Below are 27,904 nucleotides of genomic sequence, written 5' to 3'. Positions count from 1 at the left end.
CACTGTCAAACATGGGGCTTTCACACGTCAGGTAAACATGATAACCAATACACAACAGAAGCAGATGTAGATTGCTTATCAATGCCGGGATAGAACAGTTGTGAATTGAGTAGAAGAAGGGCCCCTGAATTGATACTTATTATATACAGCCTGTAAGATAATGAAAAATGCAGGCTAGGAAAGGAGATGCAAATATCAATGTATTAGAAAAATACATAAAGAGGAGTGATTTGCTTTTATTCATTCAAGGCTAGAAAAAATCAACATACTATTGCAAGCATTCATACACCACCAAATAGAAATAAACAATTCTGACATTAAACGTAAAGGTGACGATGCATTTGTATCATCACCTTGAGAAGGGTCACCGAGGAATTGAGCCCAGGGCTTCTGCACTTAAACACCAGAAACACTCCACTAAACTAAGATGCCTGTTGGTGCCAACAATTCCCAAAGTTAATGCGTGTTCTAGGTGAGCAATGAACAGAATGCAGGGCTCTTTTCAAAGCGAGGTCTGTGAATCAACAGATACATCCACATGCCAATTACTTTAGTGTTTTTAAGAGAATTCACTTTCTTGGAACGAGTCTGCATGAAACCATCTTCAGGGCCTGGACAATTTCATGGCAAAACGGCACCTCTCAACATTGCAGCCAAGACAATATAACAACTGTTTCTGCCCGGTTTCGAACCGGGGACCTTTCGCGTGTGAGGCGAACGTGATAACCACTACACTACAGAAACAGATGTCTACAGTTGATTCTTCTGTGATGAAACTTCTCAAAACAGGCTATTCCAAGGGCCTCTGGTTTTAGATTTCTTTCATGCAACCTTCCCAGACAGCCCTAGCCGAACGCTTGTATATGCCATGCAAGTTCAGCATTTTTGCAAAATGCTTAAAGAGAAATGTTTCCTATTTGCTCAGGCAGGGCAAGGTTAAAAGCATGAGACTTTAGCAAATATTCATCCACTACTGCAAAGAGAAAATTGATATTGGCTTTGAAATGCATACTGCAATACTACTTTAAAAAAGCACCAATGAAAGGGCTCGTCCGGGATTTGAACCCGGGACCTCTCGCACCCAAAGCGAGAATCATACCCCTAGACCAACGAGCCTTCGAAAGGCCCGCACCTCTGAAAAGCTAATACCAGCTCTAAGCACGCAATGAAAATCATGCTGGGGACTTTTTCATGCTTGGTCTGTGAATATACATGAAATTCAGTGTCAACTTACCCTTTCTCAAATGATATCACTATCATTTATAAGTGTCCCCTTTTATTTTGTCCCAGCATTGGACACGTCTTACAGAAAGTCAGCACTTATTTATCTATTTCTGCATTGGCTAGACCCTAAAGAGAAAGAATAAAAAGCTGTTCATAGCAACATAAGAAACACATGTTGCATTTTCTCTCAAATGCTTATTCCCTTTATGCAAATCGGAATGCCAAGGTGAATAACTGGGCCACAGATTCTGGCTAATTATCTTTCCCTTGAATGCAAGTAGCAATAAAAACGGCCTAATGCAGGACTAAAGCATTCCATGCAAGCCTCTAACATCATAACATAACTGAGCTGCTGGTAGCAAGCTAAGCAATACCTTCCCAAAATGAGAAGTACATGTGCTAATCCGCTCAATCAGCGCTCGATCAGGCTCGATCAGGCGAGATATAGAAAAGGTGGAAAGGGTCCAAATGGCTGTCCCTTCCTTTTTAGGGTGGGTCCTTCTGACTATCATAGGATTGCTTGTAAGAGTGGCCAGGGTCAGAGAAAAAACTTTCAACCCTTCTTAGTGTTCTATCCAGAAGCAGGCATTTTCTGTGCCTTTAATTTCAGGCTTTTCCCAGCAGTCTCTGTTCTGCCTATGTAAATTAACAAAAGCAGTGCTTATTCATCACTTACTCTAATGTCCTTACTGTCCAGAAAGCTCTGCCTAAGTATGCTTTTTTTCTTTTTCAGTGAAATTCTAAATGTTTTTTCTGCCCAGTCTATGGCAGTAGAATGCTGCTTATGATGCCACATTTTGTTGAATCACCAAGGTACAACTACAGAGGAATATATGAGTCTGAACGACATGGAACTCTTAGCTAACACATCACAATGTGTGATGCTTGCCAACCAAGCACTAGATTCTGGAGCGCTGATGATCAGAACATTCTGCTCCTGAAGGAAAGGAAAGACAGCTTGATGGAAAATAAAGTCTCAGTTTATAGTAACGCTCTCTCTCTCCCAATATCTATCTATCTATCTATCTATCTATCTATCTATCTATCTATCTATCTATCTATCTATCTATCTATCTATCTATCTATCTATCTATCTATCTATCTATCTATCTATCTATCTATCTATCTATCTATCTATCTATCTATCTATCTATCTATCTATCTATCTATCTATCTATCTATCTATCTATCTATCTATCTATCTATCTATCTTTATATATGGATACCTGCGTACACATACATATAGATATGCCATGCATTCCTTTAGATTTGTTCCAACCTCTTACCATTTATTTGAGAATCCCTACTTTTCAAGTGACTGCAAATGAAGTCATTTCCGGCACTTTTTGGCCGGTGCAAGGTAACAAAAACACATGACAACTTTTAATAAAAATCATTGGTCTCTTTGTTAACGCGCACTGTCAAACATGGGGCTTTCACACGTCAGGTAAACATGATAACCAATACACAACAGAAGCAGATGTAGATTGCTTATCAATGCCGGGATAGAACAGTTGTGAATTGAGTAGAAGAAGGGCCCCTGAATTGATACTTATTATATACAGCCTGTAAGATAATGAAAAATGCAGGCTAGGAAAGGAGATGCAAATATCAATGTATTAGAAAAATACATAAAGAGGAGTGATTTGCTTTTATTCATTCAAGGCTAGAAAAAATCAACATACTATTGCAAGCATTCATACACCACCAAATAGAAATAAACAATTCTGACATTAAACGTAAAGGTGACGATGCATTTGTATCATCACCTTGAGAAGGGTCACCGAGGAATTGAGCCCAGGGCTTCTGCACTTAAACACCAGAAACACTCCACTAAACTAAGATGCCTGTTGGTGCCAACAATTCCCAAAGTTAATGCGTGTTCTAGGTGAGCAATGAACAGAATGCAGGGCTCTTTTCAAAGCGAGGTCTGTGAATCAACAGATACATCCACATGCCAATTACTTTAGTGTTTTTAGGAGAATTCACTTTCTTGGAACGAGTCTGCATGAAACCATCTTCAGGGCCTGGACAATTTCATGGCAAAACGGCACCTCTCAACATTGCAGCCAAGACAATATAACAACTGTTTCTGCCCGGTTTCGAACCGGGGACCTTTCGCGTGTGAGGCGAACGTGATAACCACTACACCTCAGAAACAGATGTCTACAGTTGATTCTTCTGTGATGAAACTTCTCAAAACAGGCTATTCCAAGGGCCTCTGGTTTTAGATTTCTTTCATGCAACCTTCCCAGACAGCCCTAGCTGAACGCTTGTATATGCCATGCAAGTTCAGCATTTTTGCAAAATGCTTAAAGAGAAATGTTTCCTATTTGCTCAGGCAGGGCAAGGTTAAAAGCATGAGACTCTAGCAAATATTCATCCACTACTGCAAAGAGAAAATTGATATTGGCTTTGAAATGCATACTGCAATACTACTTTAAAAAAGCACCAATGAAAGGGCTCATCCGGGATTTGAACCCGGGACCTCTCGCACCCAAAGCGAGAATCATACCCCTAGACCAACGAGCCTTCGAAAGGCCCGCACCTCTGAAAAGCTAATACCAGCTCTAAGCACGCAATGAAGATCATGCTGGGGACTTTTTCATGCTTGGTCTGTGAATATACATGAAATTCAGTGTCAACTTACCCTTTCTCAAATGATATCACTATCATTTATAAGTGTCCCCTTTTATTTTGTCCCAGCATTGGACACGTCTTACAGAAAGTCAGCACTTATTTATCTATTTCTGCATTGGCTAGACCCTAAAGAGAAAGAATAAAAAGCTGTTCATAGCAACATAAGAAACACATGTTGCATTTTCTCTCAAATGCTTATTCCCTTTGTGCAAATCGGAATGCCAAGGTGAATAACTGGGCCACAGATTCTGGCTAATTATCTTTCCCTTGAATGCAAGTAGCAATAAAAACGGCCTAATGCAGGACTAAAGCATTCCATGCAAGCCTCTAACATCATAACATAACTGAGCTGCTGGTAGCAAGCTAAGCAATACCTTCCCAAAATGAGAAGTACATGTGCTAATCCGCTCAATCAGCGCTCGATCAGGCGAGATATAGAAAAGGTGGAAAGGGTCCAAATGGCTGTCCCTTCCTTTTTAGGGTGGGTCCTTCTGACTATCATAGGATTGCTTGTAAGAGTGGCCAGGGTCAGAGAAAAAACTTTCAACCCTTCTTAGTGTTCTATCCAGAAGCAGGCATTTTCTGGGCCTTTAATTTCAGGCTTTTCCCAGCAGTCTCTGTTCTGCCTATGTAAATTAACAAAAGCAGTGCTTATTCATCACTTACTCTAATGTCCTTACTGTCCAGAAAGCTCTGCCTAAGTATGCTTTTTTTCTTTTTCAGTGAAATTCTAAATGTTTTTTCTGCCCAGTCTATGGCAGTAGAATGCTGCTTATGATGCCACATTTTGTTGAATCACCAAGGTACAACTACAGAGGAATATATGAGTCTGAACGACATGGAACTCTTAGCTAACACATCACAATGTGTGATGCTTGCCAACCAAGCACTAGATTCTGGAGCGCTGATGATCAGAACATTCTGCTCCTGAAGGAAAGGAAAGTCAGCTTGATGGAAAATAAAGTCTCAGTTTATAGTAACGCTCTCTCTCTCCCAATATCTATCTATCTATCTATCTATCTATCTATCTATCTATCTATCTATCTATCTATCTATCTATCTATCTATCTATCTATCTATCTATCTATCTATCTATCTATCTATCTATCTATCTATCTATCTATCTATCTATCTATCTATCTATCTATCTATCTATCTATCTATCTATCTATCTATCTATCTATCTTTATATATGGATACCTGCGTACACATACATATAGATATGCCATGCATTCCTTTAGATTTGTTCCAACCTCTTACCATTTATTTGAGAATCCCTACTTTTCAAGTGACTGCAAATGAAGTCATTTCCGGCACTTTTTGGCCGGTGCAAGGTAACAAAAACACATGACAACTTTTAATAAAAATCATTGGTCTCTTTGTTAACGCGCACTGTCAAACATGGGGCTTTCACACGTCAGGTAAACATGATAACCAATACACAACAGAAGCAGATGTAGATTGCTTATCAATGCCGGGATAGAACAGTTGTGAATTGAGTAGAAGAAGGGCCCCTGAATTGATACTTATTATATACAGCCTGTAAGATAATGAAAAATGCAGGCTAGGAAAGGAGATGCAAATATCAATGTATTAGAAAAATACATAAAGAGGAGTGATTTGCTTTTATTCATTCAAGGCTAGAAAAAATCAACATACTATTGCAAGCATTCATACACCACCAAATAGAAATAAACAATTCTGACATTAAACGTAAAGGTGACGATGCATTTGTATCATCACCTTGAGAAGGGTCACCGAGGAATTGAGCCCAGGGCTTCTGCACTTAAACACCAGAAACACTCCACTAAACTAAGATGCCTGTTGGTGCCAACAATTCCCAAAGTTAATGCGTGTTCTAGGTGAGCAATGAACAGAATGCAGGGCTCTTTTCAAAGCGAGGTCTGTGAATCAACAGATACATCCACATGCCAATTACTTTAGTGTTTTTAAGAGAATTCACTTTCTTGGAACGAGTCTGCATGAAACCATCTTCAGGGCCTGGACAATTTCATGGCAAAACGGCACCTCTCAACATTGCAGCCAAGACAATATAAAAACTGTTTCTGCCCGGTTTCGAACCGGGGACCTTTCGCGTGTGAGGCGAACGTGATAACCACTACACTACAGAAACAGATGTCTACAGTTGATTCTTCTGTGATGAAACTTCTCAAAACAGGCTATTCCAAGGGCCTCTGGTTTTAGATTTCTTTCATGCAACCTTCCCAGACAGCCCTAGCCGAACGCTTGTATATGCCATGCAAGTTCAGCATTTTTGCAAAATGCTTAAAGAGAAATGTTTCCTATTTGCTCAGGCAGGGCAAGGTTAAAAGCATGAGACTCTAGCAAATATTCATCCACTACTGCAAAGAGAAAATTGATATTGGCTTTGAAATGCATACTGCAATACTACTTTAAAAAAGCACCAATGAAAGGGCTCGTCCGGGATTTGAACCCGGGACCTCTCGCACCCAAAGCGAGAATCATACCCCTAGACCAACGAGCCTTCGAAAGGCCCGCACCTCTGAAAAGCTAATACCAGCTCTAAGCACGCAATGAAAATCATGCTGGGGACTTTTTCATGCTTGGTCTGTGAATATACATGAAATTCAGTGTCAACTTACCCTTTCTCAAATGATATCACTATCATTTATAAGTGTCCCCTTTTATTTTGTCCCAGCATTGGACACGTCTTACAGAAAGTCAGCACTTATTTATCTATTTCTGCATTGGCTAGACCCTAAAGAGAAAGAATAAAAAGCTGTTCATAGCAACATAAGAAACACATGTTGCATTTTCTCTCAAATGCTTATTCCCTTTATGCAAATCGGAATGCCAAGGTGAATAACTGGGCCACAGATTCTGGCTAATTATCTTTCCCTTGAATGCAAGTAGCAATAAAAACGGCCTAATGCAGGACTAAAGCATTCCATGCAAGCCTCTAACATCATAACATAACTGAGCTGCTGGTAGCAAGCTAAGCAATACCTTCCCAAAATGAGAAGTACATGTGCTAATCCGCTCAATCAGCGCTCGATCAGGCTCGATCAGGCGAGATATAGAAAAGGTGGAAAGGGTCCAAATGGCTGTCCCTTCCTTTTTAGGGTGGGTCCTTCTGACTATCATAGGATTGCTTGTAAGAGTGGCCAGGGTCAGAGAAAAAACTTTCAACCCTTCTTAGTGTTCTATCCAGAAGCAGGCATTTTCTGTGCCTTTAATTTCAGGCTTTTCCCAGCAGTCTCTGTTCTGCCTATGTAAATTAACAAAAGCAGTGCTTATTCATCACTTACTCTAATGTCCTTACTGTCCAGAAAGCTCTGCCTAAGTATGCTTTTTTTCTTTTTCAGTGAAATTCTAAATGTTTTTTCTGCCCAGTCTATGGCAGTAGAATGCTGCTTATGATGCCACATTTTGTTGAATCACCAAGGTACAACTACAGAGGAATATATGAGTCTGAACGACATGGAACTCTTAGCTAACACATCACAATGTGTGATGCTTGCCAACCAAGCACTAGATTCTGGAGCGCTGATGATCAGAACATTCTGCTCCTGAAGGAAAGGAAAGACAGCTTGATGGAAAATAAAGTCTCAGTTTATAGTAACGCTCTCTCTCTCCCAATATCTATCTATCTATCTATCTATCTATCTATCTATCTATCTATCTATCTATCTATCTATCTATCTATCTATCTATCTATCTATCTATCTATCTATCTATCTATCTATCTATCTATCTATCTATCTATCTATCTATCTTTATATATGGATACCTGCGTACACATACATATAGATATGCCATGCATTCCTTTAGATTTGTTCCAACCTCTTACCATTTATTTGAGAATCCCTACTTTTCAAGTGACTGCAAATGAAGTCATTTCCGGCACTTTTTGGCCGGTGCAAGGTAACAAAAACACATGACAACTTTTAATAAAAATCATTGGTCTCTTTGTTAACGCGCACTGTCAAACATGGGGCTTTCACACGTCAGGTAAACATGATAACCAATACACAACAGAAGCAGATGTAGATTGCTTATCAATGCCGGGATAGAACAGTTGTGAATTGAGTAGAAGAAGGGCCCCTGAATTGATACTTATTATATACAGCCTGTAAGATAATGAAAAATGCAGGCTAGGAAAGGAGATGCAAATATCAATGTATTAGAAAAATACATAAAGAGGAGTGATTTGCTTTTATTCATTCAAGGCTAGAAAAAATCAACATACTATTGCAAGCATTCATACACCACCAAATAGAAATAAACAATTCTGACATTAAACGTAAAGGTGACGATGCATTTGTATCATCACCTTGAGAAGGGTCACCGAGGAATTGAGCCCAGGGCTTCTGCACTTAAACACCAGAAACACTCCACTAAACTAAGATGCCTGTTGGTGCCAACAATTCCCAAAGTTAATGCGTGTTCTAGGTGAGCAATGAACAGAATGCAGGGCTCTTTTCAAAGCGAGGTCTGTGAATCAACAGATACATCCACATGCCAATTACTTTAGTGTTTTTAAGAGAATTCACTTTCTTGGAACGAGTCTGCATGAAACCATCTTCAGGGCCTGGACAATTTCATGGCAAAACGGCACCTCTCAACATTGCAGCCAAGACAATATAAAAACTGTTTCTGCCCGGTTTCGAACCGGGGACCTTTCGCGTGTGAGGCGAACGTGATAACCACTACACTACAGAAACAGATGTCTACAGTTGATTCTTCTGTGATGAAACTTCTCAAAACAGGCTATTCCAAGGGCCTCTGGTTTTAGATTTCTTTCATGCAACCTTCCCAGACAGCCCTAGCCGAACGCTTGTATATGCCATGCAAGTTCAGCATTTTTGCAAAATGCTTAAAGAGAAATGTTTCCTATTTGCTCAGGCAGGGCAAGGTTAAAAGCATGAGACTCTAGCAAATATTCATCCACTACTGCAAAGAGAAAATTGATATTGGCTTTGAAATGCATACTGCAATACTACTTTAAAAAAGCACCAATGAAAGGGCTCGTCCGGGATTTGAACCCGGGACCTCTCGCACCCAAAGCGAGAATCATACCCCTAGACCAACGAGCCTTCGAAAGGCCCACACCTCTGAAAAGCTAATACCAGCTCTAAGCACGCAATGAAAATCATGCTGGGGACTTTTTCATGCTTGGTCTGTGAATATACATGAAATTCAGTGTCAACTTACCCTTTCTCAAATGATATCACTATCATTTATAAGTGTCCCCTTTTATTTTGTCCCAGCATTGGACACGTCTTACAGAAAGTCAGCACTTATTTATCTATTTCTGCATTGGCTAGACCCTAAAGAGAAAGAATAAAAAGCTGTTCATAGCAACATAAGAAACACATGTTGCATTTTCTCTCAAATGCTTATTCCCTTTATGCAAATCGGAATGCCAAGGTGAATAACTGGGCCACAGATTCTGGCTAATTATCTTTCCCTTGAATGCAAGTAGCAATAAAAACGGCCTAATGCAGGACTAAAGCATTCCATGCAAGCCTCTAACATCATAACATAACTGAGCTGCTGGTAGCAAGCTAAGCAATACCTTCCCAAAATGAGAAGTACATGTGCTAATCCGCTCAATCAGCGCTCGATCAGGCTCGATCAGGCGAGATATAGAAAAGGTGGAAAGGGTCCAAATGGCTGTCCCTTCCTTTTTAGGGTGGGTCCTTCTGACTATCATAGGATTGCTTGTAAGAGTGGCCAGGGTCAGAGAAAAAACTTTCAACCCTTCTTAGTGTTCTATCCAGAAGCAGGCATTTTCTGTGCCTTTAATTTCAGGCTTTTCCCAGCAGTCTCTGTTCTGCCTATGTAAATTAACAAAAGCAGTGCTTATTCATCACTTACTCTAATGTCCTTACTGTCCAGAAAGCTCTGCCTAAGTATGCTTTTTTTCTTTTTCAGTGAAATTCTAAATGTTTTTTCTGCCCAGTCTATGGCAGTAGAATGCTGCTTATGATGCCACATTTTGTTGAATCACCAAGGTACAACTACAGAGGAATATATGAGTCTGAACGACATGGAACTCTTAGCTAACACATCACAATGTGTGATGCTTGCCAACCAAGCACTAGATTCTGGAGCGCTGATGATCAGAACATTCTGCTCCTGAAGGAAAGGAAAGACAGCTTGATGGAAAATAAAGTCTCAGTTTATAGTAACGCTCTCTCTCTCCCAATATCTATCTATCTATCTATCTATCTATCTATCTATCTATCTATCTATCTATCTATCTATCTATCTATCTATCTATCTATCTATCTATCTATCTATCTATCTATCTATCTATCTATCTATCTATCTATCTATCTATCTATCTATCTTTATATATGGATACCTGCGTACACATACATATAGATATGCCATGCATTCCTTTAGATTTGTTCCAACCTCTTACCATTTATTTGAGAATCCCTACTTTTCAAGTGACTGCAAATGAAGTCATTTCCGGCACTTTTTGGCCGGTGCAAGGTAACAAAAACACATGACAACTTTTAATAAAAATCATTGGTCTCTTTGTTAACGCGCACTGTCAAACATGGGGCTTTTACACGTCAGGTAAACATGATAACCAATACACAACAGAAGCAGATGTAGATTGCTTATCAATGCCGGGATAGAACAGTTGTGAATTGAGTAGAAGAAGGGCCCCTGAATTGATACTTATTATATACAGCCTGTAAGATAATGAAAAATGCAGGCTAGGAAAGGAGATGCAAATATCAATGTATTAGAAAAATACATAAAGAGGAGTGATTTGCTTTTATTCATTCAAGGCTAGAAAAAATCAACATACTATTGCAAGCATTCATACACCACCAAATAGAAATAAACAATTCTGACATTAAACGTAAAGGTGACGATGCATTTGTATCATCACCTTGAGAAGGGTCACCGAGGAATTGAGCCCAGGGCTTCTGCACTTAAACACCAGAAACACTCCACTAAACTAAGATGCCTGTTGGTGCCAACAATTCCCAAAGTTAATGCGTGTTCTAGGTGAGCAATGAACAGAATGCAGGGCTCTTTTCAAAGCGAGGTCTGTGAATCAACAGATACATCCACATGCCAATTACTTTAGTGTTTTTAAGAGAATTCACTTTCTTGGAACGAGTCTGCATGAAACCATCTTCAGGGCCTGGACAATTTCATGGCAAAACGGCACCTCTCAACATTGCAGCCAAGACAATATAACAACTGTTTCTGCCCGGTTTCGAACCAGGGACCTTTCGCGTGTGAGGCGAACGTGATAACCACTACACTACAGAAACAGATGTCTACAGTTGATTCTTCTGTGATGAAACTTCTCAAAACAGGCTATTCCAAGGGCCTCTGGTTTTAGATTTCTTTCATGCAACCTTCCCAGACAGCCCTAGCCGAACGCTTGTATATGCCATGCAAGTTCAGCATTTTTGCAAAATGCTTAAAGAGAAATGTTTCCTATTTGCTCAGGCAGGGCAAGGTTAAAAGCATGAGACTCTAGCAAATATTCATCCACTACTGCAAAGAGAAAATTGATATTGGCTTTGAAATGCATACTGCAATACTACTTTAAAAAAGCACCAATGAAAGGGCTCGTCCGGGATTTGAACCCGGGACCTCTCGCACCCAAAGCGAGAATCATACCCCTAGACCAACGAGCCTTCGAAAGGCCCGCACCTCTGAAAAGCTAATACCAGCTCTAAGCACGCAATGAAGATCATGCTGGGGACTTTTTCATGCTTGGTCTGTGAATATACATGAAATTCAGTGTCAACTTACCCTTTCTCAAATGATATCACTATCATTTATAAGTGTCCCCTTTTATTTTGTCCCAGCATTGGACACGTCTTACAGAAAGTCAGCACTTATTTATCTATTTCTGCATTGGCTAGACCCTAAAGAGAAAGAATAAAAAGCTGTTCATAGCAACATAAGAAACACATGTTGCATTTTCTCTCAAATGCTTATTCCCTTTGTGCAAATCGGAATGCCAAGGTGAATAACTGGGCCACAGATTCTGGCTAATTATCTTTCCCTTGAATGCAAGTAGCAATAAAAACGGCCTAATGCAGGACTAAAGCATTCCATGCAAGCCTCTAACATCATAACATAACTGAGCTGCTGGTAGCAAGCTAAGCAATACCTTCCCAAAATGAGAAGTACATGTGCTAATCCGCTCAATCAGCGCTCGATCAGGCGAGATATAGAAAAGGTGGAAAGGGTCCAAATGGCTGTCCCTTCCTTTTTAGGGTGGGTCCTTCTGACTATCATAGGATTGCTTGTAAGAGTGGCCAGGGTCAGAGAAAAAACTTTCAACCCTTCTTAGTGTTCTATCCAGAAGCAGGCATTTTCTGTGCCTTTAATTTCAGGCTTTTCCCAGCAGTCTCTGTTCTGCCTATGTAAATTAACAAAAGCAGTGCTTATTCATCACTTACTCTAATGTCCTTACTGTCCAGAAAGCTCTGCCTAAGTATGCTTTTTTTCTTTTTCAGTGAAATTCTAAATGTTTTTTCTGCCCAGTCTATGGCAGTAGAATGCTGCTTATGATGCCACATTTTGTTGAATCACCAAGGTACAACTACAGAGGAATATATGAGTCTGAACGACATGGAACTCTTAGCTAACACATCACAATGTGTGATGCTTGCCAACCAAGCACTAGATTCTGGAGCGCTGATGATCAGAACATTCTGCTCCTGAAGGAAAGGAAAGACAGCTTGATGGAAAATAAAGTCTCAGTTTATAGTAACGCTCTCTCTCTCCCAATATCTATCTATCTATCTATCTATCTATCTATCTATCTATCTATCTATCTATCTATCTATCTATCTATCTATCTATCTATCTATCTATCTATCTATCTATCTATCTATCTATCTATCTATCTATCTATCTATCTATCTATCTATCTATCTATCTATCTATCTATCTATCTTTATATATGGATACCTGCGTACACATACATATAGATATGCCATGCATTCCTTTAGATTTGTTCCAACCTCTTACCATTTATTTGAGAATCCCTACTTTTCAAGTGACTGCAAATGAAGTCATTTCCGGCACTTTTTGGCCGGTGCAAGGTAACAAAAACACATGACAACTTTTAATAAAAATCATTGGTCTCTTTGTTAACGCGCACTGTCAAACATGGGGCTTTTACACGTCAGGTAAACATGATAACCAATACACAACAGAAGCAGATGTAGATTGCTTATCAATGCCGGGATAGAACAGTTGTGAATTGAGTAGAAGAAGGGCCCCTGAATTGATACTTATTATATACAGCCTGTAAGATAATGAAAAATGCAGGCTAGGAAAGGAGATGCAAATATCAATGTATTAGAAAAATACATAAAGAGGAGTGATTTGCTTTTATTCATTCAAGGCTAGAAAAAATCAACATACTATTGCAAGCATTCATACACCACCAAATAGAAATAAACAATTCTGACATTAAACGTAAAGGTGACGATGCATTTGTATCATCACCTTGAGAAGGGTCACCGAGGAATTGAGCCCAGGGCTTCTGCACTTAAACACCAGAAACACTCCACTAAACTAAGATGCCTGTTGGTGCCAACAATTCCCAAAGTTAATGCGTGTTCTAGGTGAGCAATGAACAGAATGCAGGGCTCTTTTCAAAGCGAGGTCTGTGAATCAACAGATACATCCACATGCCAATTACTTTAGTGTTTTTAAGAGAATTCACTTTCTTGGAACGAGTCTGCATGAAACCATCTTCAGGGCCTGGACAATTTCATGGCAAAACGGCACCTCTCAACATTGCAGCCAAGACAATATAACAACTGTTTCTGCCCGGTTTCGAACCAGGGACCTTTCGCGTGTGAGGCGAACGTGATAACCACTACACTACAGAAACAGATGTCTACAGTTGATTCTTCTGTGATGAAACTTCTCAAAACAGGCTATTCCAAGGGCCTCTGGTTTTAGATTTCTTTCATGCAACCTTCCCAGACAGCCCTAGCCGAACGCTTGTATATGCCATGCAAGTTCAGCATTTTTGCAAAATGCTTAAAGAGAAATGTTTCCTATTTGCTCAGGCAGGGCAAGGTTAAAAGCATGAGACTCTAGCAAATATTCATCCACTACTGCAAAGAGAAAATTGATATTGGCTTTGAAATGCATACTGCAATACTACTTTAAAAAAGCACCAATGAAAGGGCTCGTCCGGGATTTGAACCCGGGACCTCTCGCACCCAAAGCGAGAATCATACCCCTAGACCAACGAGCCTTCGAAAGGCCCGCACCTCTGAAAAGCTAATACCAGCTCTAAGCACGCAATGAAGATCATGCTGGGGACTTTTTCATGCTTGGTCTGTGAATATACATGAAATTCAGTGTCAACTTACCCTTTCTCAAATGATATCACTATCATTTATAAGTGTCCCCTTTTATTTTGTCCCAGCATTGGACACGTCTTACAGAAAGTCAGCACTTATTTATCTATTTCTGCATTGGCTAGACCCTAAAGAGAAAGAATAAAAAGCTGTTCATAGCAACATAAGAAACACATGTTGCATTTTCTCTCAAATGCTTATTCCCTTTGTGCAAATCGGAATGCCAAGGTGAATAACTGGGCCACAGATTCTGGCTAATTATCTTTCCCTTGAATGCAAGTAGCAATAAAAACGGCCTAATGCAGGACTAAAGCATTCCATGCAAGCCTCTAACATCATAACATAACTGAGCTGCTGGTAGCAAGCTAAGCAATACCTTCCCAAAATGAGAAGTACATGTGCTAATCCGCTCAATCAGCGCTCGATCAGGCGAGATATAGAAAAGGTGGAAAGGGTCCAAATGGCTGTCCCTTCCTTTTTAGGGTGGGTCCTTCTGACTATCATAGGATTGCTTGTAAGAGTGGCCAGGGTCAGAGAAAAAACTTTCAACCCTTCTTAGTGTTCTATCCAGAAGCAGGCATTTTCTGGGCCTTTAATTTCAGGCTTTTCCCAGCAGTCTCTGTTCTGCCTATGTAAATTAACAAAAGCAGTGCTTATTCATCACTTACTCTAATGTCCTTACTGTCCAGAAAGCTCTGCCTAAGTATGCTTTTTTTCTTTTTCAGTGAAATTCTAAATGTTTTTTCTGCCCAGTCTATGGCAGTAGAATGCTGCTTATGATGCCACATTTTGTTGAATCACCAAGGTACAACTACAGAGGAATATATGAGTCTGAACGACATGGAACTCTTAGCTAACACATCACAATGTGTGATGCTTGCCAACCAAGCACTAGATTCTGGAGCGCTGATGATCAGAACATTCTGCTCCTGAAGGAAAGGAAAGACAGCTTGATGGAAAATAAAGTCTCAGTTTATAGTAACGCTCTCTCTCTCCCAATATCTATCTATCTATCTATCTATCTATCTATCTATCTATCTATCTATCTATCTATCTATCTATCTATCTATCTATCTATCTATCTATCTATCTATCTATCTATCTATCTATCTATCTATCTATCTATCTATCTATCTATCTATCTATCTATCTATCTATCTATCTATCTATCTATCTATCTATCTATCGATCGATCTATCTATCTATCTATCTATCTATCTATCTATCTATCTATCTATCTATCTATCTATCTATCTATCTATCTATCTATCTATCTATCTATCTATCTTTATATATGGATACCTGCGTACACATACATATAGATATGCCATGCATTCCTTTAGATTTGTTCCAACCTCTTACCATTTATTTGAGAATCCCTACTTTTCAAGTGACTGCAAATGAAGTCATTTCCGGCACTTTTTGGCCGGTGCAAGGTAACAAAAACACATGACAACTTTTAATAAAAATCATTGGTCTCTTTGTTAACGCGCACTGTCAAACATGGGGCTTTCACACGTCAGGTAAACATGATAACCAATACACAACAGAAGCAGATGTAGATTGCTTATCAATGCCGGGATAGAACAGTTGTGAATTGAGTAGAAGAAGGGCCCCTGAATTGATACTTATTATATACAGCCTGTAAGATAATGAAAAATGCAGGCTAGGAAAGGAGATGCAAATATCAATGTATTAGAAAAATACATAAAGAGGAGTGATTTGCTTTTATTCATTCAAGGCTAGAAAAAATCAACATACTATTGCAAGCATTCATACACCACCAAATAGAAATAAACAATTCTGACATTAAACGTAAAGGTGACGATGCATTTGTATCATCACCTTGAGAAGGGTCACCGAGGAATTGAGCCCAGGGCTTCTGCACTTAAACACCAGAAACACTCCACTAAACTAAGATGCCTGTTGGTGCCAACAATTCCCAAAGTTAATGCGTGTTCTAGGTGAGCAATGAACAGAATGCAGGGCTCTTTTCAAAGCGAGGTCTGTGAATCAACAGATACATCCACATGCCAATTACTTTAGTGTTTTTAAGAGTATTCACTTTCTTGGAACGAGTCTGCATGAAACCATCTTCAGGGCCTGGACAATTTCATGGCAAAACGGCACCTCTCAACATTGCAGCCAAGACAATATAACAACTGTTTCTGCCCGGTTTCGAACCGGGGACCTTTCGCGTGTGAGGCGAACGTGATAACCACTACACCTCAGAAACAGATGTCTACAGTTGATTCTTCTGTGATGAAACTTCTCAAAACAGGCTATTCCAAGGGCCTCTGGTTTTAGATTTCTTTCATGCAACCTTCCCAGACAGCCCTAGCTGAACGCTTGTATATGCCATGCAAGTTCAGCATTTTTGCAAAATGCTTAAAGAGAAATGTTTCCTATTTGCTCAGGCAGGGCAAGGTTAAAAGCATGAGACTCTAGCAAATATTCATCCACTACTGCAAAGAGAAAATTGATATTGGCTTTGAAATGCATACTGCAATACTACTTTAAAAAAGCACCAATGAAAGGGCTCGTCCGGGATTTGAACCCGGGACCTCTCGCACCCAAAGCGAGAATCATACCCCTAGACCAACGAGCCTTCGAAAGGCCCGCACCTCTGAAAAGCTAATACCAGCTCTAAGCACGCAATGAAGATCATGCTGGGGACTTTTTCATGCTTGGTCTGTGAATATACATGAAATTCAGTGTCAACTTACCCTTTCTCAAATGATATCACTATCATTTATAAGTGTCCCCTTTTATTTTGTCCCAGCATTGGACACGTCTTACAGAAAGTCAGCACTTATTTATCTATTTCTGCATTGGCTAGACCCTAAAGAGAAAGAATAAAAAGCTGTTCATAGCAACATAAGAAACACATGTTGCATTTTCTCTCAAATGCTTATTCCCTTTGTGCAAATCGGAATGCCAAGGTGAATAACTGGGCCACAGATTCTGGCTAATTATCTTTCCCTTGAATGCAAGTAGCAATAAAAACGGCCTAATGCAGGACTAAAGCATTCCATGCAAGCCTCTAACATCATAACATAACTGAGCTGCTGGTAGCAAGCTAAGCAATACCTTCCCAAAATGAGAAGTACATGTGCTAATCCGCTCAATCAGCGCTCGATCAGGCGAGATATAGAAAAGGTGGAAAGGGTCCAAATGGCTGTCCCTTCCTTTTTAGTGTGGGTCCTTCTGACTATCATAGGATTGCTTGTAAGAGTGGCCAGGGTCAGAGAAAAAACTTTCAACCCTTCTTAGTGTTCTATCCAGAAGCAGGCATTTTCTGGGCCTTTAATTTCAGGCTTTTCCCAGCAGTCTCTGTTCTGCCTATGTAAATTAACAAAAGCAGTGCTTATTCATCACTTACTCTAATGTCCTTACTGTCCAGAAAGCTCTGCCTAAGTATGCTTTTTTTCTTTTTCAGTGAAATTCTAAATGTTTTTTCTGCCCAGTCTATGGCAGTAGAATGCTGCTTATGATGCCACATTTTGTTGAATCACCAAGGTACAACTACAGAGGAATATATGAGTCTGAACGACATGGAACTCTTAGCTAACACATCACAATGTGTGATGCTTGCCAACCAAGCACTAGATTCTGGAGCGCTGATGATCAGAACATTCTGCTCCTGAAGGAAAGGAAAGACAGCTTGATGGAAAATAAAGTCTCAGTTTATAGTAACGCTCTCTCTCTCCCAATATCTATCTATCTATCTATCTATCTATCTATCTATCTATCTATCTATCTATCTATCTATCTATCTATCTATCTATCTATCTATCTATCTATCTATCTATCTATCTATCTATCTATCTATCTATCTATCTATCTATCTATCTATCTATCTATCTATCTATCTATCTATCTATCTTTATATATGGATACCTGCGTACACATACATATAGATATGCCATGCATTCCTTTAGATTTGTTCCAACCTCTTACCATTTATTTGAGAATCCCTACTTTTCAAGTGACTGCAAATGAAGTCATTTCCGGCACTTTTTGGCCGGTGCAAGGTAACAAAAACACATGACAACTTTTAATAAAAATCATTGGTCTCTTTGTTAACGCGCACTGTCAAACATGGGGCTTTCACACGTCAGGTAAACATGATAACCAATACACAACAGAAGCAGATGTAGATTGCTTATCAATGCCGGGATAGAACAGTTGTGAATTGAGTAGAAGAAGGGCCCCTGAATTGATACTTATTATATACAGCCTGTAAGATAATGAAAAATGCAGGCTAGGAAAGGAGATGCAAATATCAATGTATTAGAAAAATACATAAAGAGGAGTGATTTGCTTTTATTCATTCAAGGCTAGAAAAAATCAACATACTATTGCAAGCATTCATACACCACCAAATAGAAATAAACAATTCTGACATTAAACGTAAAGGTGACGATGCATTTGTATCATCACCTTGAGAAGGGTCACCGAGGAATTGAGCCCAGGGCTTCTGCACTTAAACACCAGAAACACTCCACTAAACTAAGATGCCTGTTGGTGCCAACAATTCCCAAAGTTAATGCGTGTTCTAGGTGAGCAATGAACAGAATGCAGGGCTCTTTTCAAAGCGAGGTCTGTGAATCAACAGATACATCCACATGCCAATTACTTTAGTGTTTTTAAGAGAATTCACTTTCTTGGAACGAGTCTGCATGAAACCATCTTCAGGGCCTGGACAATTTCATGGCAAAACGGCACCTCTCAACATTGCAGCCAAGACAATATAAAAACTGTTTCTGCCCGGTTTCGAACCGGGGAACTTTCGCGTGTGAGGCGAACGTGATAACCACTACACTACAGAAACAGATGTCTACAGTTGATTCTTCTGTGATGAAACTTCTCAAAACAGGCTATTCCAAGGGCCTCTGGTTTTAGATTTCTTTCATGCAACCTTCCCAGACAGCCCTAGCCGAACGCTTGTATATGCCATGCAAGTTCAGCATTTTTGCAAAATGCTTAAAGAGAAATGTTTCCTATTTGCTCAGGCAGGGCAAGGTTAAAAGCATGAGACTCTAGCAAATATTCATCCACTACTGCAAAGAGAAAATTGATATTGGCTTTGAAATGCATACTGCAATACTACTTTAAAAAAGCACCAATGAAAGGGCTCGTCCGGGATTTGAACCCGGGACCTCTCGCACCCAAAGCGAGAATCATACCCCTAGACCAACGAGCCTTCGAAAGGCCCGCACCTCTGAAAAGCTAATACCAGCTCTAAGCACGCAATGAAAATCATGCTGGGGACTTTTTCATGCTTGGTCTGTGAATATACATGAAATTCAGTGTCAACTTACCCTTTCTCAAATGATATCACTATCATTTATAAGTGTCCCCTTTTATTTTGTCCCAGCATTGGACACGTCTTACAGAAAGTCAGCACTTATTTATCTATTTCTGCATTGGCTAGACCCTAAAGAGAAAGAATAAAAAGCTGTTCATAGCAACATAAGAAACACATGTTGCATTTTCTCTCAAATGCTTATTCCCTTTATGCAAATCGGAATGCCAAGGTGAATAACTGGGCCACAGATTCTGGCTAATTATCTTTCCCTTGAATGCAAGTAGCAATAAAAACGGCCTAATGCAGGACTAAAGCATTCCATGCAAGCCTCTAACATCATAACATAACTGAGCTGCTGGTAGCAAGCTAAGCAATACCTTCCCAAAATGAGAAGTACATGTGCTAATCCGCTCAATCAGCGCTCGATCAGGCTCGATCAGGCGAGATATAGAAAAGGTGGAAAGGGTCCAAATGGCTGTCCCTTCCTTTTTAGGGTGGGTCCTTCTGACTATCATAGGATTGCTTGTAAGAGTGGCCAGGGTCAGAGAAAAAACTTTCAACCCTTCTTAGTGTTCTATCCAGAAGCAGGCATTTTCTGTGCCTTTAATTTCAGGCTTTTCCCAGCAGTCTCTGTTCTGCCTATGTAAATTAACAAAAGCAGTGCTTATTCATCACTTACTCTAATGTCCTTACTGTCCAGAAAGCTCTGCCTAAGTATGCTTTTTTTCTTTTTCAGTGAAATTCTAAATGTTTTTTCTGCCCAGTCTATGGCAGTAGAATGCTGCTTATGATGCCACATTTTGTTGAATCACCAAGGTACAACTACAGAGGAATATATGAGTCTGAACGACATGGAACTCTTAGCTAACACATCACAATGTGTGATGCTTGCCAACCAAGCACTAGATTCTGGAGCGCTGATGATCAGAACATTCTGCTCCTGAAGGAAAGGAAAGACAGCTTGATGGAAAATAAAGTCTCAGTTTATAGTAACGCTCTCTCTCTCCCAATATCTATCTATCTATCTATCTATCTATCTATCTATCTATCTATCTATCTATCTATCTATCTATCTATCTATCTATCTATCTATCTATCTATCTATCTATCTATCTATCTATCTATCTATCTATCTATCTATCTATCTATCTATCTATCTATCTATCTATCTATCTTTATATATGGATACCTGCGTACACATACATATAGATATGCCATGCATTCCTTTAGATTTGTTCCAACCTCTTACCATTTATTTGAGAATCCCTACTTTTCAAGTGACTGCAAATGAAGTCATTTCCGGCACTTTTTGGCCGGTGCAAGGTAACAAAAACACATGACAACTTTTAATAAAAATCATTGGTCTCTTTGTTAACGCGCACTGTCAAACATGGGGCTTTCACACGTCAGGTAAACATGATAACCAATACACAACAGAAGCAGATGTAGATTGCTTATCAATGCCGGGATAGAACAGTTGTGAATTGAGTAGAAGAAGGGCCCCTGAATTGATACTTATTATATACAGCCTGTAAGATAATGAAAAATGCAGGCTAGGAAAGGAGATGCAAATATCAATGTATTAGAAAAATACATAAAGAGGAGTGATTTGCTTTTATTCATTCAAGGCTAGAAAAAATCAACATACTATTGCAAGCATTCATACACCACCAAATAGAAATAAACAATTCTGACATTAAACGTAAAGGTGACGATGCATTTGTATCATCACCTTGAGAAGGGTCACCGAGGAATTGAGCCCAGGGCTTCTGCACTTAAACACCAGAAACACTCCACTAAACTAAGATGCCTGTTGGTGCCAACAATTCCCAAAGTTAATGCGTGTTCTAGGTGAGCAATGAACAGAATGCAGGGCTCTTTTCAAAGCGAGGTCTGTGAATCAACAGATACATCCACATGCCAATTACTTTAGTGTTTTTAAGAGAATTCACTTTCTTGGAACGAGTCTGCATGAAACCATCTTCAGGGCCTGGACAATTTCATGGCAAAACGGCACCTCTCAACATTGCAGCCAAGACAATATAACAACTGTTTCTGCCCGGTTTCGAACCAGGGACCTTTCGCGTGTGAGGCGAACGTGATAACCACTACACTACAGAAACAGATGTCTACAGTTGATTCTTCTGTGATGAAACTTCTCAAAACAGGCTATTCCAAGGGCCTCTGGTTTTAGATTTCTTTCATGCAACCTTCCCAGACAGCCCTAGCCGAACGCTTGTATATGCCATGCAAGTTCAGCATTTTTGCAAAATGCTTAAAGAGAAATGTTTCCTATTTGCTCAGGCAGGGCAAGGTTAAAAGCATGAGACTCTAGCAAATATTCATCCACTACTGCAAAGAGAAAATTGATATTGGCTTTGAAATGCATACTGCAATACTACTTTAAAAAAGCACCAATGAAAGGGCTCGTCCGGGATTTGAACCCGGGACCTCTCGCACCCAAAGCGAGAATCATACCCCTAGACCAACGAGCCTTCGAAAGGCCCGCACCTCTGAAAAGCTAATACCAGCTCTAAGCACGCAATGAAGATCATGCTGGGGACTTTTTCATGCTTGGTCTGTGAATATACATGAAATTCAGTGTCAACTTACCCTTTCTCAAATGATATCACTATCATTTATAAGTGTCCCCTTTTATTTTGTCCCAGCATTGGACACGTCTTACAGAAAGTCAGCACTTATTTATCTATTTCTGCATTGGCTAGACCCTAAAGAGAAAGAATAAAAAGCTGTTCATAGCAACATAAGAAACACATGTTGCATTTTCTCTCAAATGCTTATTCCCTTTATGCAAATCGGAATGCCAAGGTGAATAACTGGGCCACAGATTCTGGCTAATTATCTTTCCCTTGAATGCAAGTAGCAATAAAAACGGCCTAATGCAGGACTAAAGCATTCCATGCAAGCCTCTAACATCATAACATAACTGAGCTGCTGGTAGCAAGCTAAGCAATACCTTCCCAAAATGAGAAGTACATGTGCTAATCCGCTCAATCAGCGCTCGATCAGGCTCGATCAGGCGAGATATAGAAAAGGTGGAAAGGGTCCAAATGGCTGTCCCTTCCTTTTTAGGGTGGGTCCTTCTGACTATCATAGGATTGCTTGTAAGAGTGGCCAGGGTCAGAGAAAAAACTTTCAACCCTTCTTAGTGTTCTATCCAGAAGCAGGCATTTTCTGTGCCTTTAATTTCAGGCTTTTCCCAGCAGTCTCTGTTCTGCCTATGTAAATTAACAAAAGCAGTGCTTATTCATCACTTACTCTAATGTCCTTACTGTCCAGAAAGCTCTGCCTAAGTATGCTTTTTTTCTTTTTCAGTGAAATTCTAAATGTTTTTTCTGCCCAGTCTATGGCAGTAGAATGCTGCTTATGATGCCACATTTTGTTGAATCACCAAGGTACAACTACAGAGGAATATATGAGTCTGAACGACATGGAACTCTTAGCTAACACATCACAATGTGTGATGCTTGCCAACCAAGCACTAGATTCTGGAGCGCTGATGATCAGAACATTCTGCTCCTGAAGGAAAGGAAAGACAGCTTGATGGAAAATAAAGTCTCAGTTTATAGTAACGCTCTCTCTCTCCCAATATCTATCTATCTATCTATCTATCTATCTATCTATCTATCTATCTATCTATCTATCTATCTATCTATCTATCTATCTATCTATCTATCTATCTATCTATCTATCTATCTATCTATCTATCTATCTATCTATCTATCTATCTATCTATCTATCTATCTATCTATCTATCTTTATATATGGATACCTGCGTACACATACATATAGATATGCCATGCATTCCTTTAGATTTGTTCCAACCTCTTACCATTTATTTGAGAATCCCTACTTTTCAAGTGACTGCAAATGAAGTCATTTCCGGCACTTTTTGGCCGGTGCAAGGTAACAAAAACACATGACAACTTTTAATAAAAATCATTGGTCTCTTTGTTAACGCGCACTGTCAAACATGGGGCTTTCACACGTCAGGTAAACATGATAACCAATACACAACAGAAGCAGATGTAGATTGCTTATCAATGCCGGGATAGAACAGTTGTGAATTGAGTAGAAGAAGGGCCCCTGAATTGATACTTATTATATACAGCCTGTAAGATAATGAAAAATGCAGGCTAGGAAAGGAGATGCAAATATCAATGTATTAGAAAAATACATAAAGAGGAGTGATTTGCTTTTATTCATTCAAGGCTAGAAAAAATCAACATACTATTGCAAGCATTCATACACCACCAAATAGAAATAAACAATTCTGACATTAAACGTAAAGGTGACGATGCATTTGTATCATCACCTTGAGAAGGGTCACCGAGGAATTGAGCCCAGGGCTTCTGCACTTAAACACCAGAAACACTCCACTAAACTAAGATGCCTGTTGGTGCCAACAATTCCCAAAGTTAATGCGTGTTCTAGGTGAGCAATGAACAGAATGCAGGGCTCTTTTCAAAGCGAGGTCTGTGAATCAACAGATACATCCACATGCCAATTACTTTAGTGTTTTTAAGAGAATTCACTTTCTTGGAACGAGTCTGCATGAAACCATCTTCAGGGCCTGGACAATTTCATGGCAAAACGGCACCTCTCAACATTGCAGCCAAGACAATATAAAAACTGTTTCTGCCCGGTTTCGAACCGGGGACCTTTCGCGTGTGAGGCGAACGTGATAACCACTACACTACAGAAACAGATGTCTACAGTTGATTCTTCTGTGATGAAACTTCTCAAAACAGGCTATTCCAAGGGCCTCTGGTTTTAGATTTCTTTCATGCAACCTTCCCAGACAGCCCTAGCCGAACGCTTGTATATGCCATGCAAGTTCAGCATTTTTGCAAAATGCTTAAAGAGAAATGTTTCCTATTTGCTCAGGCAGGGCAAGGTTAAAAGCATGAGACTCTAGCAAATATTCATCCACTACTGCAAAGAGAAAATTGATATTGGCTTTGAAATGCATACTGCAATACTACTTTAAAAAAGCACCAATGAAAGGGCTCGTCCGGGATTTGAACCCGGGACCTCTCGCACCCAAAGCGAGAATCATACCCCTAGACCAACGAGCCTTCGAAAGGCCCGCACCTCTGAAAAGCTAATACCAGCTCTAAGCACGCAATGAAAATCATGCTGGGGACTTTTTCATGCTTGGTCTGTGAATATACATGAAATTCAGTGTCAACTTACCCTTTCTCAAATGATATCACTATCATTTATAAGTGTCCCCTTTTATTTTGTCCCAGCATTGGACACGTCTTACAGAAAGTCAGCACTTATTTATCTATTTCTGCATTGGCTAGACCCTAAAGAGAAAGAATAAAAAGCTGTTCATAGCAACATAAGAAACACATGTTGCATTTTCTCTCAAATGCTTATTCCCTTTATGCAAATCGGAATGCCAAGGTGAATAACTGGGCCACAGATTCTGGCTAATTATCTTTCCCTTGAATGCAAGTAGCAATAAAAACGGCCTAATGCAGGACTAAAGCATTCCATGCAAGCCTCTAACATCATAACATAACTGAGCTGCTGGTAGCAAGCTAAGCAATACCTTCCCAAAATGAGAAGTACATGTGCTAATCCGCTCAATCAGCGCTCGATCAGGCTCGATCAGGCGAGATATAGAAAAGGTGGAAAGGGTCCAAATGGCTGTCCCTTCCTTTTTAGGGTGGGTCCTTCTGACTATCATAGGATTGCTTGTAAGAGTGGCCAGGGTCAGAGAAAAAACTTTCAACCCTTCTTAGTGTTCTATCCAGAAGCAGGCATTTTCTGTGCCTTTAATTTCAGGCTTTTCCCAGCAGTCTCTGTTCTGCCTATGTAAATTAACAAAAGCAGTGCTTATTCATCACTTACTCTAATGTCCTTACTGTCCAGAAAGCTCTGCCTAAGTATGCTTTTTTTCTTTTTCAGTGAAATTCTAAATGTTTTTTCTGCCCAGTCTATGGCAGTAGAATGCTGATTATGATGCCACATTTTGTTGAATCACCAAGGTACAACTACAGAGGAATATATGAGTCTGAACGACATGGAACTCTTAGCTAACACATCACAATGTGTGATGCTTGCCAACCAAGCACTAGATTCTGGAGCGCTGATGATCAGAACATTCTGCTCCTGAAGGAAAGGAAAGACAGCTTGATGGAAAATAAAGTCTCAGTTTATAGTAACGCTCTCTCTCTCCCAATATCTATCTATCTATCTATCTATCTATCTATCTATCTATCTATCTATCTATCTATCTATCTATCTATCTATCTATCTATCTATCTATCTATCTATCTATCTATCTATCTATCTATCTATCTATCTATCTATCTATCTATCTATCTATCTATCTATCTATCTATCTATCTATCTATCTATCTATCTTTATATATGGATACCTGCGTACACATACATATAGATATGCCATGCATTCCTTTAGATTTGTTCCAACCTCTTACCATTTATTTGAGAATCCCTACTTTTCAAGTGACTGCAAATGAAGTCATTTCCGGCACTTTTTGGCCGGTGCAAGGTAACAAAAACACATGACAACTTTTAATAAAAATCATTGGTCTCTTTGTTAACGCGCACTGTCAAACATGGGGCTTTTACACGTCAGGTAAACATGATAACCAATACACAACAGAAGCAGATGTAGATTGCTTATCAATGCCGGGATAGAACAGTTGTGAATTGAGTAGAAGAAGGGCCCCTGAATTGATACTTATTATATACAGCCTGTAAGATAATGAAAAATGCAGGCTAGGAAAGGAGATGCAAATATCAATGTATTAGAAAAATACATAAAGAGGAGTGATTTGCTTTTATTCATTCAAGGCTAGAAAAAATCAACATACTATTGCAAGCATTCATACACCACCAAATAGAAATAAACAATTCTGACATTAAACGTAAAGGTGACGATGCATTTGTATCATCACCTTGAGAAGGGTCACCGAGGAATTGAGCCCAGGGCTTCTGCACTTAAACACCAGAAACACTCCACTAAACTAAGATGCCTGTTGGTGCCAACAATTCCCAAAGTTAATGCGTGTTCTAGGTGAGCAATGAACAGAATGCAGGGCTCTTTTCAAAGCGAGGTCTGTGAATCAACAGATACATCCACATGCCAATTACTTTAGTGTTTTTAAGAGAATTCACTTTCTTGGAACGAGTCTGCATGAAACCATCTTCAGGGCCTGGACAATTTCATGGCAAAACGGCACCTCTCAACATTGCAGCCAAGACAATATAACAACTGTTTCTGCCCGGTGTCGAACCAGGGACCTTTCGCGTGTGAGGCGAACGTGATAACCACTACACTACAGAAACAGATGTCTACAGTTGATTCTTCTGTGATGAAACTTCTCAAAACAGGCTATTCCAAGGGCCTCTGGTTTTAGATTTCTTTCATGCAACCTTCCCAGACAGCCCTAGCCGAACGCTTGTATATGCCATGCAAGTTCAGCATTTTTGCAAAATGCTTAAAGAGAAATGTTTCCTATTTGCTCAGGCAGGGCAAGGTTAAAAGCATGAGACTCTAGCAAATATTCATCCACTACTGCAAAGAGAAAATTGATATTGGCTTTGAAATGCATACTGCAATACTACTTTAAAAAAGCACCAATGAAAGGGCTCGTCCGGGATTTGAACCCGGGACCTCTCGCACCCAAAGCGAGAATCATACCCCTAGACCAACGAGCCTTCGAAAGGCCCGCACCTCTGAAAAGCTAATACCAGCTCTAAGCACGCAATGAAGATCATGCTGGGGACTTTTTCATGCTTGGTCTGTGAATATACATGAAATTCAGTGTCAACTTACCCTTTCTCAAATGATATCACTATCATTTATAAGTGTCCCCTTTTATTTTGTCCCAGCATTGGACACGTCTTACAGAAAGTCAGCACTTATTTATCTATTTCTGCATTGGCTAGACCCTAAAGAGAAAGAATAAAAAGCTGTTCATAGCAACATAAGAAACACATGTTGCATTTTCTCTCAAATGCTTATTCCCTTTGTGCAAATCGGAATGCCAAGGTGAATAACTGGGCCACAGATTCTGGCTAATTATCTTTCCCTTGAATGCAAGTAGCAATAAAAACGGCCTAATGCAGGACTAAAGCATTCCATGCAAGCCTCTAACATCATAACATAACTGAGCTGCTGGTAGCAAGCTAAGCAATACCTTCCCAAAATGAGAAGTACATGTGCTAATCCGCTCAATCAGCGCTCGATCAGGCGAGATATAGAAAAGGTGGAAAGGGTCCAAATGGCTGTCCCTTCCTTTTTAGGGTGGGTCCTTCTGACTATCATAGGATTGCTTGTAAGAGTGGCCAGGGTCAGAGAAAAAACTTT

The 27,904-nt window shown here is 39.8% G+C and overlaps 22 non-coding genes across 22 annotated transcripts; all 22 read right to left on the bottom strand.

The window, feature by feature from the left end:
- Positions 1-671: 671 nt before the first annotated feature.
- On the bottom strand, positions 672-744 carry TRNAV-CAC (transfer RNA valine (anticodon CAC)). Its single transcript has one exon. It is a non-coding gene; the product is annotated as a tRNA-Val (tRNA).
- A 300-nt stretch (positions 745-1,044) lies between these two features.
- Positions 1,045-1,116, bottom strand: TRNAP-UGG (transfer RNA proline (anticodon UGG)). The gene has a single exon. It is a non-coding gene; the product is annotated as a tRNA-Pro (tRNA).
- Positions 1,117-3,311: 2,195 nt separating this feature from the next.
- On the bottom strand, positions 3,312-3,384 carry TRNAV-CAC (transfer RNA valine (anticodon CAC)). The gene has a single exon. It is a non-coding gene; the product is annotated as a tRNA-Val (tRNA).
- A 300-nt stretch (positions 3,385-3,684) lies between these two features.
- Positions 3,685-3,756, bottom strand: TRNAP-UGG (transfer RNA proline (anticodon UGG)). Its single transcript has one exon. It is a non-coding gene; the product is annotated as a tRNA-Pro (tRNA).
- A 2,169-nt stretch (positions 3,757-5,925) lies between these two features.
- On the bottom strand, positions 5,926-5,998 carry TRNAV-CAC (transfer RNA valine (anticodon CAC)). The gene has a single exon. It is a non-coding gene; the product is annotated as a tRNA-Val (tRNA).
- A 300-nt stretch (positions 5,999-6,298) lies between these two features.
- On the bottom strand, positions 6,299-6,370 carry TRNAP-UGG (transfer RNA proline (anticodon UGG)). Its single transcript has one exon. It is a non-coding gene; the product is annotated as a tRNA-Pro (tRNA).
- Positions 6,371-8,497: 2,127 nt separating this feature from the next.
- On the bottom strand, positions 8,498-8,570 carry TRNAV-CAC (transfer RNA valine (anticodon CAC)). Its single transcript has one exon. It is a non-coding gene; the product is annotated as a tRNA-Val (tRNA).
- A 300-nt stretch (positions 8,571-8,870) lies between these two features.
- Positions 8,871-8,942, bottom strand: TRNAP-UGG (transfer RNA proline (anticodon UGG)). The gene has a single exon. It is a non-coding gene; the product is annotated as a tRNA-Pro (tRNA).
- Positions 8,943-11,077: 2,135 nt separating this feature from the next.
- On the bottom strand, positions 11,078-11,150 carry TRNAV-CAC (transfer RNA valine (anticodon CAC)). The gene has a single exon. It is a non-coding gene; the product is annotated as a tRNA-Val (tRNA).
- Positions 11,151-11,450: 300 nt separating this feature from the next.
- Positions 11,451-11,522, bottom strand: TRNAP-UGG (transfer RNA proline (anticodon UGG)). The gene has a single exon. It is a non-coding gene; the product is annotated as a tRNA-Pro (tRNA).
- Positions 11,523-13,671: 2,149 nt separating this feature from the next.
- On the bottom strand, positions 13,672-13,744 carry TRNAV-CAC (transfer RNA valine (anticodon CAC)). The gene has a single exon. It is a non-coding gene; the product is annotated as a tRNA-Val (tRNA).
- Positions 13,745-14,044: 300 nt separating this feature from the next.
- On the bottom strand, positions 14,045-14,116 carry TRNAP-UGG (transfer RNA proline (anticodon UGG)). The gene has a single exon. It is a non-coding gene; the product is annotated as a tRNA-Pro (tRNA).
- Positions 14,117-16,385: 2,269 nt separating this feature from the next.
- On the bottom strand, positions 16,386-16,458 carry TRNAV-CAC (transfer RNA valine (anticodon CAC)). Its single transcript has one exon. It is a non-coding gene; the product is annotated as a tRNA-Val (tRNA).
- Positions 16,459-16,758: 300 nt separating this feature from the next.
- Positions 16,759-16,830, bottom strand: TRNAP-UGG (transfer RNA proline (anticodon UGG)). Its single transcript has one exon. It is a non-coding gene; the product is annotated as a tRNA-Pro (tRNA).
- Positions 16,831-18,983: 2,153 nt separating this feature from the next.
- TRNAV-CAC (transfer RNA valine (anticodon CAC)) lies at positions 18,984-19,056 on the bottom strand. The gene has a single exon. It is a non-coding gene; the product is annotated as a tRNA-Val (tRNA).
- A 300-nt stretch (positions 19,057-19,356) lies between these two features.
- On the bottom strand, positions 19,357-19,428 carry TRNAP-UGG (transfer RNA proline (anticodon UGG)). The gene has a single exon. It is a non-coding gene; the product is annotated as a tRNA-Pro (tRNA).
- Positions 19,429-21,583: 2,155 nt separating this feature from the next.
- On the bottom strand, positions 21,584-21,656 carry TRNAV-CAC (transfer RNA valine (anticodon CAC)). The gene has a single exon. It is a non-coding gene; the product is annotated as a tRNA-Val (tRNA).
- Positions 21,657-21,956: 300 nt separating this feature from the next.
- TRNAP-UGG (transfer RNA proline (anticodon UGG)) lies at positions 21,957-22,028 on the bottom strand. Its single transcript has one exon. It is a non-coding gene; the product is annotated as a tRNA-Pro (tRNA).
- Positions 22,029-24,187: 2,159 nt separating this feature from the next.
- TRNAV-CAC (transfer RNA valine (anticodon CAC)) lies at positions 24,188-24,260 on the bottom strand. The gene has a single exon. It is a non-coding gene; the product is annotated as a tRNA-Val (tRNA).
- A 300-nt stretch (positions 24,261-24,560) lies between these two features.
- On the bottom strand, positions 24,561-24,632 carry TRNAP-UGG (transfer RNA proline (anticodon UGG)). The gene has a single exon. It is a non-coding gene; the product is annotated as a tRNA-Pro (tRNA).
- Positions 24,633-26,807: 2,175 nt separating this feature from the next.
- Positions 26,808-26,880, bottom strand: TRNAV-CAC (transfer RNA valine (anticodon CAC)). The gene has a single exon. It is a non-coding gene; the product is annotated as a tRNA-Val (tRNA).
- Positions 26,881-27,180: 300 nt separating this feature from the next.
- On the bottom strand, positions 27,181-27,252 carry TRNAP-UGG (transfer RNA proline (anticodon UGG)). The gene has a single exon. It is a non-coding gene; the product is annotated as a tRNA-Pro (tRNA).
- Between the last annotated feature and the right edge of the window lie 652 nt (positions 27,253-27,904).

Source organism: Lissotriton vulgaris, unplaced genomic scaffold (genome assembly GCF_964263255.1).
Source record: "Lissotriton vulgaris unplaced genomic scaffold, aLisVul1.2 SCAFFOLD_595, whole genome shotgun sequence".
Classification (NCBI taxonomy): domain Eukaryota; kingdom Metazoa; phylum Chordata; class Amphibia; order Caudata; family Salamandridae; genus Lissotriton; species Lissotriton vulgaris.
The sequence above is the reverse complement of the archived record's forward strand: the minus strand, read 5'-3'. Positions and strand labels throughout refer to the sequence as shown.